Source organism: Oryza sativa, chromosome 11 (assembly GCF_034140825.1).
Source record: "Oryza sativa Japonica Group chromosome 11, ASM3414082v1".
Classification (NCBI taxonomy): Eukaryota; Viridiplantae; Streptophyta; class Magnoliopsida; order Poales; family Poaceae; genus Oryza; species Oryza sativa.
In genome coordinates this window covers 4,249,730-4,262,594 of record NC_089045.1, presented here as the reverse complement: position 1 = coordinate 4,262,594, position 12,865 = coordinate 4,249,730, and positions in this window count along the sequence as shown.

The window sequence follows — 12,865 nt, the reverse complement described above, 5'->3', positions numbered from 1 at the left end:
AAGTCCACGAGGCCGAGGGTGCTACCTGGCGGGTGGACCCCACCAGGCAGTGGCTCAAAGGGGAGGGGAGACGCCCGGTCGGCTCGGCTTGGCCTCAAACCGGCCGACCGGTTATGGCGAGGGCGGCGGCGCGCGCGGATTCGGCGGTTGCCTGCGTGGGCGGCTGGAGGAAGGGGAAAGGACTGACAGGTGGGCCCCACCTGTCAGCGTCCGAGAGGGAGAGGGAGGCCGGGTGAACTTCGGGAGTGGGAGGGAGGAGCGGGCCGGCGCGGAAGAAATGCGCTGGCGGCCCAAGAAAAAGGAAAAAGGAGGGAAAAGAAAAGATAAAAGGGAAAAAGGATTTTCCCATGGATTTAATATTGCACTTTGCTTATTTTAATTGGTTAAAATTATTTACAATGCTCTGAAAATTCCGCTAAAAATCCTGTTAGCGTATTTTGACATGTAGAACCCAAGAAAAATTCCACATGCCGATTTCGATTATTATTTGCATTTATTAATTTGAGGAATTAGCTCTAGGTTAAATTAAACAATTTCTTCGGACGATTTATTTTATGAATTTAGAGCAAGGGAGGGGTACTTCAGGGCGTGACACCGATGGCAGCGGAGGCCGGCTCGGCGCGAGAGGCGCGGGCGGCGGAGATGGAGACCGGCTTGGCGCGTGAGGCGCGGCCGATGGAGGGAGGCCGGATTGGCGCGAGAGGTGCATCCGGTGGAGGAAGCCGGCTTGGCGCGAGAGGCGCTGCCGGCGGTGGAGGAGGCGACCTCGGTACGAGAAGGAGCTGCTGGTGGATGTGGCGCGGTCTTCGGCGCTCGAAGGCTGGCCGGCGGGGGGCGCCGGTGCAGGGGTCCCACATGTTGGCAGAGGTTGAGGGGTGGTGGGAGCATCAATGCGTCAGCCATGGATTCGCAGGTGGTGAGCAGTGGGTGACAACGATGGTTAATTCCCCCTCTTGAGGGCGTTGTCGTGCTGTCTCATCCCTCAGAGGTGGTTGCTGGGCGAAAGCCCAGTCCAAGCTCCTTTGAGCCCCGACGGACAGCGGCGGCGGTTTACCGTCGCTTCTCTTCTTGAAGACGTCGTTTTGGCATCCCCTGGCCGAAGCCTCTCGATCGATTGGTGCAAGCACGCTCTAGGAGTTGGCTTTGTGTTGGTTGTGAGAGTGTTCTTTTGGGCGATCTCGTCTGTGTTCCTTTGTTGGTCTAGCGGCGGTCGGTCACGCTTAGCGGCGCCTGGTCCGGTGTTAGTCTTCTCCCGGTCTTGTGTGTTGGCGCTGTCGGTGTGTGGGTGGTGGTATATTTTTTTCTTTTCCCTGGTTACGACCCTCCAGGATTGTAATTTTGTAATTTTTTTCTCCTCTATCAATAGAACTTCGCATCGTTTCATGCGAGTCGTTAAAAAAAGAAAAAAACAAGAGTAAATTCCTTGTGTACCCCTGAAAACTCACTCAATCCCTTCCATACCCCTGAAATTTACCTGATCCCTTCTATGCCCCTGAAATTTCAGTTTGATCCCTTCCATGCCCCTACCGTTACATTTTCCATTATTTCACTGTTACGTTTGGTTGCAAATGTCCTTTTTGCCCTTGATGCTTTAGGTTTAAATGTAAGCTTCAAAAACAATTGAAAATTTTGTTTGATTGCACAGCATGTGCATTTTATAAAACTAATGAGACTAAATAATTAGTGCAGAAAATTTTGACATAAATTTTGAAAATAAAATAAATGTAATAAATTAAAATTTTTATTTGAAATTTTAATAGGATAATAGATTTTTTTTATCGGGAGCATTTATAAAAAAAAATGTTGTGAACATTGGTAGTCCTATCTTTATTTGAATGCTCCTCATTTTTATGACTTTTTTATAAAAAAAAATAAATATGTATTTTTTATTTTATTATCTAAAAATATTTTTTGGGATAAATAATGCATTGCACAACAAACTCATAAGTATAATAGTCTCATGTGAGAAGCTTTTATATTTTTAATAATGTAATTCATGAATTTCTTTGTTCATCCAAGGTTAAAATGGTCATTTTTATAGAAAATAGACGGTCAACTAACGGTCAACTGACGGGAGGGGTATGAAAGGGATCAAAATCAAATTTTGGAGGTATACAAGGAAGTAAGGAAAATTCAGGGGTATAGAAGGGATTAGGTAAAATTTCAGGGGTATACAAGGGATTTTCTCAAAAAACAATCATCAGCACAATTTCTTTCTTTCTTTCGTTAATGTAAGATGGCATGATAAAAATGGGTTATGACTTATGAGTTTACCTCTTGGCGTCAAGCCATCAACAGTACGATTTTCTCGGCAAATCTCTGACGCTCTTCAGAGTTGTGACATGGCAAATCAAACTGTGACGGGCCGAATTTGGTCTCTTGCAACGGTAGCGAACGAAGATTTGATGGGCTGAGTTGGGTCGCTACCATTGTAACGGTCCAAATTTTGGCTGGTCAGTTGGGTGGGTGGGCCGAATTTGATCGCTGAAATTTGGCGGGCTTAATTGATTCAGTGGGCTGCACTGGATCGCTACCACGAAATTTTGGTGGGCTGTATCGGGTTCACTGCCATTGATTTGGAATAATTACTCTAGGTCCCTCATCTTGATGTCCAGTTCGAATCTCATACTTGAACCACAAATACTAGATACAACACGCCCCTTAATTACATAATAGGTATACCTAAAACCGGTTTTAGGGCAGTATAATGTTCGGTTTTATCTAAGGTGGCAAATTGATTGTGTTCAACCAGGCTATGTCAGTGTGGGATCCACACGTGGGCCCTACATAAATCAGTGCCCAACTCATCTTCCTCCTCTATCTCCGCCCTGTCCTCTCTCTTCCCCATCTCTCTAGGCCTCCGAGCGGCGGCCGATGGTGTAACATACCGAAAATTAGCTATTTTCTAATCTTGCATCATGCCGGGTCTTATGTTCTTAATAACCTCTTTAAACTTAGGACAATATAATTAGCGAGACCTCCTGAAGCTAACCTGCATAAAATCCCTCTTTGATATTCAAAAGCCTTTGTGATTTTCATTTAAAATTTTATCTTGAAATATTCCTTGATTTGGTTTTAATCTAAAACCTTCTTTCGCCTAAAATTTCCTTTATTTAAATTTAGTTTGAAAAACCCTTTTTACTATTATGAATTATGGTCCAAGAAACCATCCTATATTGTGCTAGAACCTAAACCAAAGCAATTCCAATTTTATTGGAATTAATTGTTAGCCCATCCTTTGATCTTAAACCCATCCTTTGATTCTCGATCCAAATATTCAAGTTCCTCCTTTTGATCTAGCCACCAATTTAATCCATGTGGTTTCATTCCCTCTTCGGCACAAGAAATATTATTATTACAAATATTGTGAGTAATTGCTATTGTGCTAAGAGAATAGACTTTATCCCTCCGTCCCAAATCCAAAACCTCATTTAGCCCATATCTAATTCTCTAAATTTCATACCACATATTTTGGGCTAAAATTTTATTTACTCTACTCCCTCCATATTCCCTCCACATCCTCAAAAATATTCAAATCTAGAGCCATATTATTTATGGTGTTGAATATTTTGAATTTCTATTTGAGTGCATTAAATAAACTCCCTCTCCAAAATATTGCACTCAAACCAACTAGAGAAATATTTCTTTTGGAAATTATATTCGAATATAATTTCCTTATAAACTCTCTCTCAGTCAATTTTACTTCAAATTCAAATTATTCAAATCCTTTTTCAAAATCTAGCCATCCAAATTCCTCTAAATCTATTATTTGAATCTCTAGGAAAATTAGACTTCCTCCTTTTTAACTTTGGGCCGAATTCTTCTTCTCTCTCGCGCGGCCCAAGTCGGCCCATAGCTGAGCCGCCCCTCCTCCTCCCGCAAGCGCGCATGCCGTGCGGGTTCTGCCATGGATATTCGGTCCTCACGCGCACGCCACCGCCAACGCCCTCCGTCGTCACGAAGTAATCTGCGCCGTCTTTTCTTCCTTCACGCCAGCATCGCCGTGGCCAAGCCGTCGACCGTCTCCAGAACCGCCTCTCTCCACCGCCTCTCCTTGCCTATAAATAGCCAGAGAAAACCCCCTCCTCTTCCATCCATCCGAGTTATCTCTCTCTCTTTCTTCTCTCTCCACCATGACCGGCCACCACCATTGCCACCGGCCGATCTCCTCTTCCACAGCCCTACATCCCAAAACCTTGCGCCATTAGCTCGGCCTCGATGAGGTGATTCCATTTTTTCCCCTTTCCCCTCTCCCTCTACCTTGAGATAAACCGCCACCGCCACCTCCCAAATTGGCCGAGCCAAGCTCTTGCCGTCGCCGTTCCGGCCTCCTCGCTTGTTTCCTTCGCTGGCCGACTGGTTCCCTGGATGCGCGTCGCTCGGGAACATATTTTTCCGCCGACGTCGCAGCCTCTCGACCACCGGAGCACCGGCGCCCCTCCTCTCCCTCTCCTCTGTGTTCGGCTGGAAGAAGAAGCAGAAGGAGAGAGGATACGGGAGGAAGAAGAAGAGAAAAAGAAAAGAAAAGAATCTCCCTGACAGGTGGGCCCATCAACAGTAGCCTTTCATATTTTTCTTATTTAATTCAAATCCCAATCTTTAGAAGTCCATATCTCCTAAACCGTAGATCCGATTCCGATGAAACTTGGACTTAAATTCATCTAAATTCAAAAGCTATATTTTGATATCAAATTTGCTATTTCACCATTTGAAATTCCTTAATGCCATTTGAATCTATATTTGCCTTTCAAATATTTCCTTTTTACCCAAAAATACCCTTCGCCACTAAACAACCACCGTTTGGAACTTTACGCCTTCCATGGGGACGTTCGCACGGTCTTCTGACCTGATGTCGAACCGTTGGTTGTAAAGTCCGACAAAACTCAAACCTAAGGTCGAAGTGTTGCTTCTGACACCTTACGCCTCAATGCGTATAACGTGCAGAGCTTCACTATTCCCTCGACCTCATCTGCACTCCGCACAGTTAGCTTTTAAGCTCTGTGTGATCCTAGCCGCTCCACCGCCACTCACGGTTGTCGGAGTAACACTTCCACCCCGCTAAACCTACACAAACTTCCTATCCCTCTAGCCGTTATATTGTCTGTTGACATCGGCTAGACACCAAACCTAGTCGTCATACTACCCAATTCTAATGACGACTAGCAAACACCCAAATCCCAGCCGATAGTCATCCTACCTCGATATCGGCTTAATCAAATGAAACCAAAGCCAGCCTGCCATCCAAACTCCATATCAGCCATTTACCCTCCAACTACCCATAGTTTAAACATGAAATACGAGCCGATATGCTATGCTATTTCAGCATCGACTCGAGAACAACTAAACCCTAGCCACTATTCCACCAAAGCCTAATCTTGATCCCCTCTCCAACCTAGTCTCCAACCCATTAGAACCTACGCATAAAATACTATCTCAATAACCCATTAAGGAGATAGTTATACCCCAAACCTAGCCTTTCTCGCTTTTCATCGTTTTCTTGCTATTTTATGGCTTTTATTGAATTTGGTTCTTCCTCTTCTTAAATAGAGTCTATTTTATTCTGGATGGCAACCTGTGGTATTTCGAGCATCGGATAATCAGGTTGCCTATCTCGGATTTATTTGCATTGGAGCAAGGCAAGTTATTATTCCTTCCCTTTGAGCATAAATGTCCTATATTCTATATTCTATTCTATGCACTAGCCATACATGATTTTGAATGCATAATCTGAACATATAGCGAACCAGTTATATGCTAGCTTTTGCTTAGCCATGCTTAGTTAGAATATGCATAAAATTCAATGAACTTAGATTGGGACAGTACGTAAGATTTGGTTGATTTCCGGGTGACTAGTACTGTCTCGATCGATATAATTGCCACCAAATACTTATGTCAAACGAACGAGTACGACCGCAGCTTCTAGAATGGGGACAGACCTAGTTATTAGGTTAATTAACAATGTGGTACCTCTGTACAGTGGTTCCTTTTGTAAGTCCTCGCGCAGGAGGCAATCTTATGCTGAGTAGGGCATCTTATGATATTTACCAAGGCGCAGGTAAATATACTGATTTTCGCTCATGAGCTGTGTGTGTGATTTTATGGAAACCTGGTTGAGATGACGTGGGGTCTCTCATCCAGTTCTCTCTAAAAACCCCGGGAACGCCAGAACTCCTCTCGCTGCTGATAACGTTACGTTCAGAGCGCATGGGGACTAGAGTTCATGGAACAGGTGCCACTATTGTTAGTAACCTAATACTGGGCATGACTAAGCTAATGAATATTGGCAAGTCGTGGACTGCGGGTAAAGCGTACATTTACTGCAGTAGAGTATTCATGAAACTATTCGAATAGCCGTGCTCACGGAATTGAGTATCAGGACTCATATGGTATTTGGTTAGAAACTTAACTCAAGATTTTACTAAATACTGTTGCATAAAGACATACCAGGCTTTCTTCATCTTTATTCTTAGCTTTCTGCCAGTAAACCTAGATCTACTTAAATACTATTTCATGCATTCATTATTTGATATAATAGCTTGCTGAGTACATGTCACGCCCAGAAATTTAGCCCAAATTTCCAGACTATTTTGTGTATTAAATCCCTGTCCAGGACCAGCCAGGGTACACAAAACGACAAGTAATAAACAGTTCCAAACGTAAATAAAGCGTAAAATACTTACAGAAGAGGCACTTAGTCCTCACACCGAAACAAAAGCAGCAGCAGCGGAAAAAGGCGATCCTAGCGGGGCTTCAGCTCCACTCCACAGGCAAAACTCAACTGGGGTCTGAGCCTTGGTCCTCTAACTCCATCTTCAGCTCAGAAGCACTACACTTCTGAAAAGGGGGAATAATAGCAAGGCTGAGTACAACCACCGTACTCAGCAAGCCACACCAACGATGCAGACGTGCAAGGGGGAACACAAGGACGGTTTGTGGCTATTTGCATAAAGGCGGTTGTAAAACATTTTATTGAGCAAAACAGTAAAACTGTTGAGTAATTAAAGTAATATTAAATCTCCACTGATCAACGCTACACCACGTTGAACAGGCCCAACCAACCCACCTGTACTACAGTGCATTGGGTCGATTTATTAGGTGTGAGACTAATCACGGTGAATCTGGTCGATCGCCCATAACCGCGGGCACGGCTATTCGAATAGTTTTACTCTGGCCAGAGGTGCACAACTGTACCCACAAGACACAACCCACCGACATGTCACCGCGTCATCATGTGCCCATGATGCACACGTCACCATGTCGAGTGATTGTGACGAGACCCTTCGCATAACCCTCCCCTAACCATCCACACCACGCTAAGGTTTCACCCCCACCCCTCAAAAGGCAGTGGGCGGTCCCCTCTTGCGCCGCGGTGAATCCGGCAGCTGGACAACCGGACACCCCGGCCGACCCAACTCCATCACGCCCACCCTCGCCACCGGTGCCTAGGAAAGGGTCGAGCTATACTTCAGATCAAGCAGTTACCCATTCCCGCTTGTGGCAAGCGCTGTAAGTCTTCCAGGGTTTCCCGTGAACCGGTCCTTAATTGCTATGGGTGCGACTCGCAAAACCATGCATCCACAGCCCACCATTCAGTCGCATTTTAGTTGGATAATTACGACCATAAAACATGGCCAGATGTCTCGAGCACGCAGCTCAACAAGATACTAGAATGTCTAATACTGCAATTATCCCATCGACTGAGCTAGTGGTAATTAAGCATGGCTAAGCATATAGTTCTAGCTAGGTCACATAAGTAACACAAGCTAGTCAATTTATTACCCAAGGTTGACAAAGAACAGATATCAAGTAAACATGGCGCAAGCGAGCAGATAGGAAAACCCTGATCCCATGTAATTAGCAAAACATGCATATTTATTTGTAAACGGTAAAACATTTATAAATTGGGATCAACATGCTCAAGGAGAATGTGTGACTTGCCTTGCTTCTTCACTTTGATCTTCTGAACTCTTTTCCTCGCGACCGCGGACTTCCGAAACGACGGAAACTACACGCTGGCACGCAAAACGAGGAAAAACTCTAATAAACACCAAGAAAACAGTACATAAAAAGTAAACAAACATGTAGAGCTCAATTTTAGATGAATTTTGCAAGTTGAATGGCTCAATTCGGAGTTCGAATGAATTAGATATGAATTTTAGAAGGTTTTGAGCCATTTTAATGAATTTCTAGAATTATTACCGATTTATTGCGCAATTTAAATCAATTATGACGTCATCCGACGGGGGAGAGGTGGCGCCGGCAAGCGGGCCCCACCTGACGGTGACTCACGGGTGGCGGGCGCACCGTGGACCGAGTCCACGCATGCGCTGGTCCGCGGGCGCACCACGTGGCAGACACGTGGCGGCCACGACGGACGGCTAGCGGAGGTGGCGCCGACGTGGCGCCACAGAGGCACCGACGCGGGCGGCACGGGAAGGCCACGTGGACGGCCCAGATCGCCCCGAAGGAGGATCGGGCGGCCACGGGCGAGCGGGAGCCAGCTCACCGGTCGGCCGGCCGGGAGCGACGGCGCACGGCCCGATGGTCGCCGGCGACGACCACCGGCGCGACGGCACGCACGGGAGGCGACGAAAAGAGGGGAAAGGGAAAGGAGATGAAGGGGGTCCTCACCGAGGAGCGCCGGCGACGGGACGACCATGGGGAGGCGACCGGCGGCGGAAAGGATGGCGGCGGCCGACACGGGAGGCGACGGGAACGGCGGTCCGACGACGCCCGACCATGGCGGAGCCGCGGCCGAGGGCCGGCAAGACCTAGGGAAATTATTGGAGCGGTTAGGGAGGGAAATAGGCGACCGGAGCGGCGAGAATACCACGCCAGAGAGGAGAGGAATGGTGGGGCTCACCGGCGACCGAGAGGTACCACGTTCCGGTGGGTTTCCGGCGATGAACAACGGTGACCGAGGTGCTGCACGGCGCTGCGAGGCGAGAGGTGAAGACGGAGCGACGCGGCGGCGGCTAAGGCGACGGTGGCACACGGCTGGAGGCGGCGTATGGTGGAGGTGGCTCGGGATGCACGGTGGAAGGGTGGTTGCGGTGGTGGAATGGGGAAACGGAGCGGAGGCCGGGGTAGAGCTTGGCACGGCGTTGCCGACGGCGCAAGCGGCGAGGTGCGGCGACGACTAACGCAGCGGCAGCGGCCGGCTGAAGGCGGTGTGTGGCGGTAGTGGCTCGGCCTCGCGATGGGAAGGTGGTTCCGGCGGTGGAGGAGGGAGATGGAGTGGATGCCGGGGTGCGGTGGGGTGGTGTGATGCTATAGGTGGTGGCGGCGCAGCGCGGCAGCGACGGGAGCGGCGGTGGCGGGCGGCTGGAGATCGCCGGCGAGCGGCGGCGAAGGGGATCGGCGTGGAGAGCTCGGTAGAGGGCGTGGGGGACTCGGGAAAACGGGGAAAAAGGAAGAGGAGTCCACGGGGATTGATTTTATAGCTCAAGGGGGCGAGGAGAGGGCCGGGGAGCGGCGGATTTCGAGGGGAAGTGGGGCGGCGTCGTGGGGGTGTGGCGGCTCGGCGTGGCGTTGATTCCCGCGGGGAGAGAGGGGGAGTGGGGCGGGATGTGGTCGCGAGGTGGAAGGGGTCTCGGGTCCACGCCGGTTGGGACGAGGGGAGGTGCGGGATCGGCGGAGGGAGTGGGCGGCGTGGGCGGCGGTTGGAGCTGGCCGGAGGTTGGGGATGACAGGTGGGGTCCACGGGTCCCACCTGTCGGCCTGAGTGAGAGGGGAGGCCGGGAGGGAGGAAAAGCAGACTTGCGCCAAAAAGGGGAGGCAAGCCGGGCCGCGGGAGGGGAAGGAGAGAGGATTTTGGGCCGAGCCCGAAAGGGAGGAAGGGGAAGTTTATTTTGTTTTCTTTTTATTTAAATTGATGCAATGACCTTTGTGCTATTAAAACTATTTCTCGAGCTCCGAAAATTCACGGAAAATTCCGGAGAGTACATTAGGGCACAAAGAATATTACAAAATATTCCCGGCCAATGATTTTTAAGGGAAAATTTTAATTCTCCCAACATTTCACTTGGATAAATTGATTTAACTTTTATTTAATTTCTAGAAAATGTATTATTAATTGATTTTTAAACCCGAACGAAAATCGGGGCGTTACAAATCTACCCCCCTTACAGGAATCTCGTCCCGAGATTCTGGGATGGCTAGAAAGAAAGCCGGTGCTGGTGGGCGGTCTGACTGATCTGCACATTGAACTGCCACATTCTGCTTCGAACTGATTGATTGACTGGTTGATCAAACCTGCACGATTGCACTGGCTGGATTCGACCTTTCTGTTCCTTTGCTTTGCCAAAACTGGACCGACTGGTTCTGCTTGAACTGACCTAGGCCAGAACTGCGGATACTCCTGAAACTTACTTATCTTGGACTGAACTGTTGAGGTTGGCAATTTTGGTAACCTGAGAATTCACCACGCTGGCTATAAGAGGATGAAAATTGAATCTGGCATTTGTAAATCATTTACCCTATGTCCGCTTGGACTGGTCCCAACTCAAATGACAAGTAAATCCAGGAAACCTGCTTGACCTGTCTAAGCTAAGCGGTTGAACTGGCCTCATGGGTGTACCTTAGAATTCAATCGGTTGCCCGGGGATCGGCTTAATTCTTCTGATACCTTGCAACTTGCTTCTTCAAGTGCTACCCTGATTGCGGCACTGGTTGAACCTTCAACTAAAACAGCGACGAAGTGAGGCAAAACTCTTCTCCGAGACCTACCCCCCTTACAGGGAGTAGTCTTACTTCCGCGTGGCTGGGATCAGTTGAACTGTTGTCCTTCAAATATAGCCAACACTTCTCTGATTTACAAAGAGCCCTGACTTTGAAAACTGAAAACTTCATCGGTCCATCAAATTGAAGCAATGGCGATGCACTTTCACCCCGACAAGATTTGGAACTTAACCCTTAGTTGATGATAGGAAATTCCACATAAAAGTGACTCTCATTTAGCTCATGGACACACTGACTCTTGACTGCAACACACTACTGCTGGAGTTCTTTCCGCTACACTTGACCTTGCATCGAGCTTTGCATCTCCCGCATCAATACATCCATCATCTAATCTTGGACACCAAATGTTGATCACGAGCAGGGTTCTTCTGGCACTGGGATACCTTGTAGCTTTCAACTGAACCATTGATTGGTGACTTTAATTGATCTTATCTCTGACACTGACCATCCGCTGCCAGGACGGAAGAAAGGTGGAAGAGAGGGGTTGCTAAAGATAAGGTACTAAACCACTTGCCTACTGTTATGTTGTGAGTAGACTTTTATTGTTCAAGTTGCTTAAGCAAACAACCTAGTATGGTCGCATCCCCACCAATGATGCAAACCATACCCCTACACACAAGCAAACAACACACGATCTAGAAAGCTAACGGAACTACTCTTCTGGGAAAGATTGGGTTTAGGTCAACTTCGGGAAAACTCCACTTGATCTTCGCAGAACGACGACTCTGAACTGATCTTCTCGCTCCTTGCACGAAGCTTGAGGCTCGAATTGACTTGACTTCCGAACAGACATGAAGCTGACAGCTGGTCCTCTAGGTTTGACAACTAAAAGAATTGGAGAGATTGGGAGGAGAATTTTGAAAAACCGTTTCACAAAGAAATGCCGAAGGGCGAGAGGAGACAATTTGCAAGTAGGGTTTTCAGAAAACTTGTCCTTACGGTTTGACCATTTGGCTCAACCTACAGTCAAGTTGGCTCTGATACCACTTTGTCACGCCCAGAAATTTAGCCCAAATTTCCAGACTATTTTGTGTATTAAATCCCTGTCCAGGACCAGCCAGGGTACACAAAACGACAAGTAATAAACAGTTCCAAACGTAAATAAAGCGTAAAATACTTACAGAAGAGGCACTTAGTCCTCACACCGAAACAAAAGCAGCAGCAGCGGAAAAAGGCGATCCTAGCGGGGCTTCAGCTCCACTCCACAGGCAAAACTCAACTGGGGTCTGAGCCTTGGTCCTCTAACTCCATCTTCAGCTCAGAAGCACTACACTTCTGAAAAGGGGGAATAATAGCAAGGCTGAGTACAACCACCGTACTCAGCAAGCCACACCAACGATGCAGACGTGCAAGGGGGAACACAAGGACGGTTTGTGGCTATTTGCATAAAGGCGGTTGTAAAACATTTTATTGAGCAAAACAGTAAAACTGTTGAGTAATTAAAGTAATATTAAATCTCCACTGATCAACGCTACACCACGTTGAACAGGCCCAACCAACCCACCTGTACTACAGTGCATTGGGTCGATTTATTAGGTGTGAGACTAATCACGGTGAATCTGGTCGATCGCCCATAACCGCGGGCACGGCTATTCGAATAGTTTTACTCTGGCCAGAGGTGCACAACTGTACCCACAAGACACAACCCACCGACATGTCACCGCGTCATCATGTGCCCATGATGCACACGTCACCATGTCGAGTGATTGTGACGAGACCCTTCGCATAACCCTCCCCTAACCATCCACACCACGCTAAGGTTTCACCCCCACCCCTCAAAAGGCAGTGGGCGGTCCCCTCTTGCGCCGCGGTGAATCCGGCAGCTGGACAACCGGACACCCCGGCCGACCCAACTCCATCACGCCCACCCTCGCCACCGGTGCCTAGGAAAGGGTCGAGCTATACTTCAGATCAAGCAGTTACCCATTCCCGCTTGTGGCAAGCGCTGTAAGTCTTCCAGGGTTTCCCGTGAACCGGTCCTTAATTGCTATGGGTGCGACTCGCAAAACCATGCATCCACAGCCCACCATTCAGTCGCATTTTAGTTGGATAATTACGACCATAAAACATGGCCAGATGTCTCGAGCACGCAGCTCAACAAGATACTAGAATGTCTAATACTGCA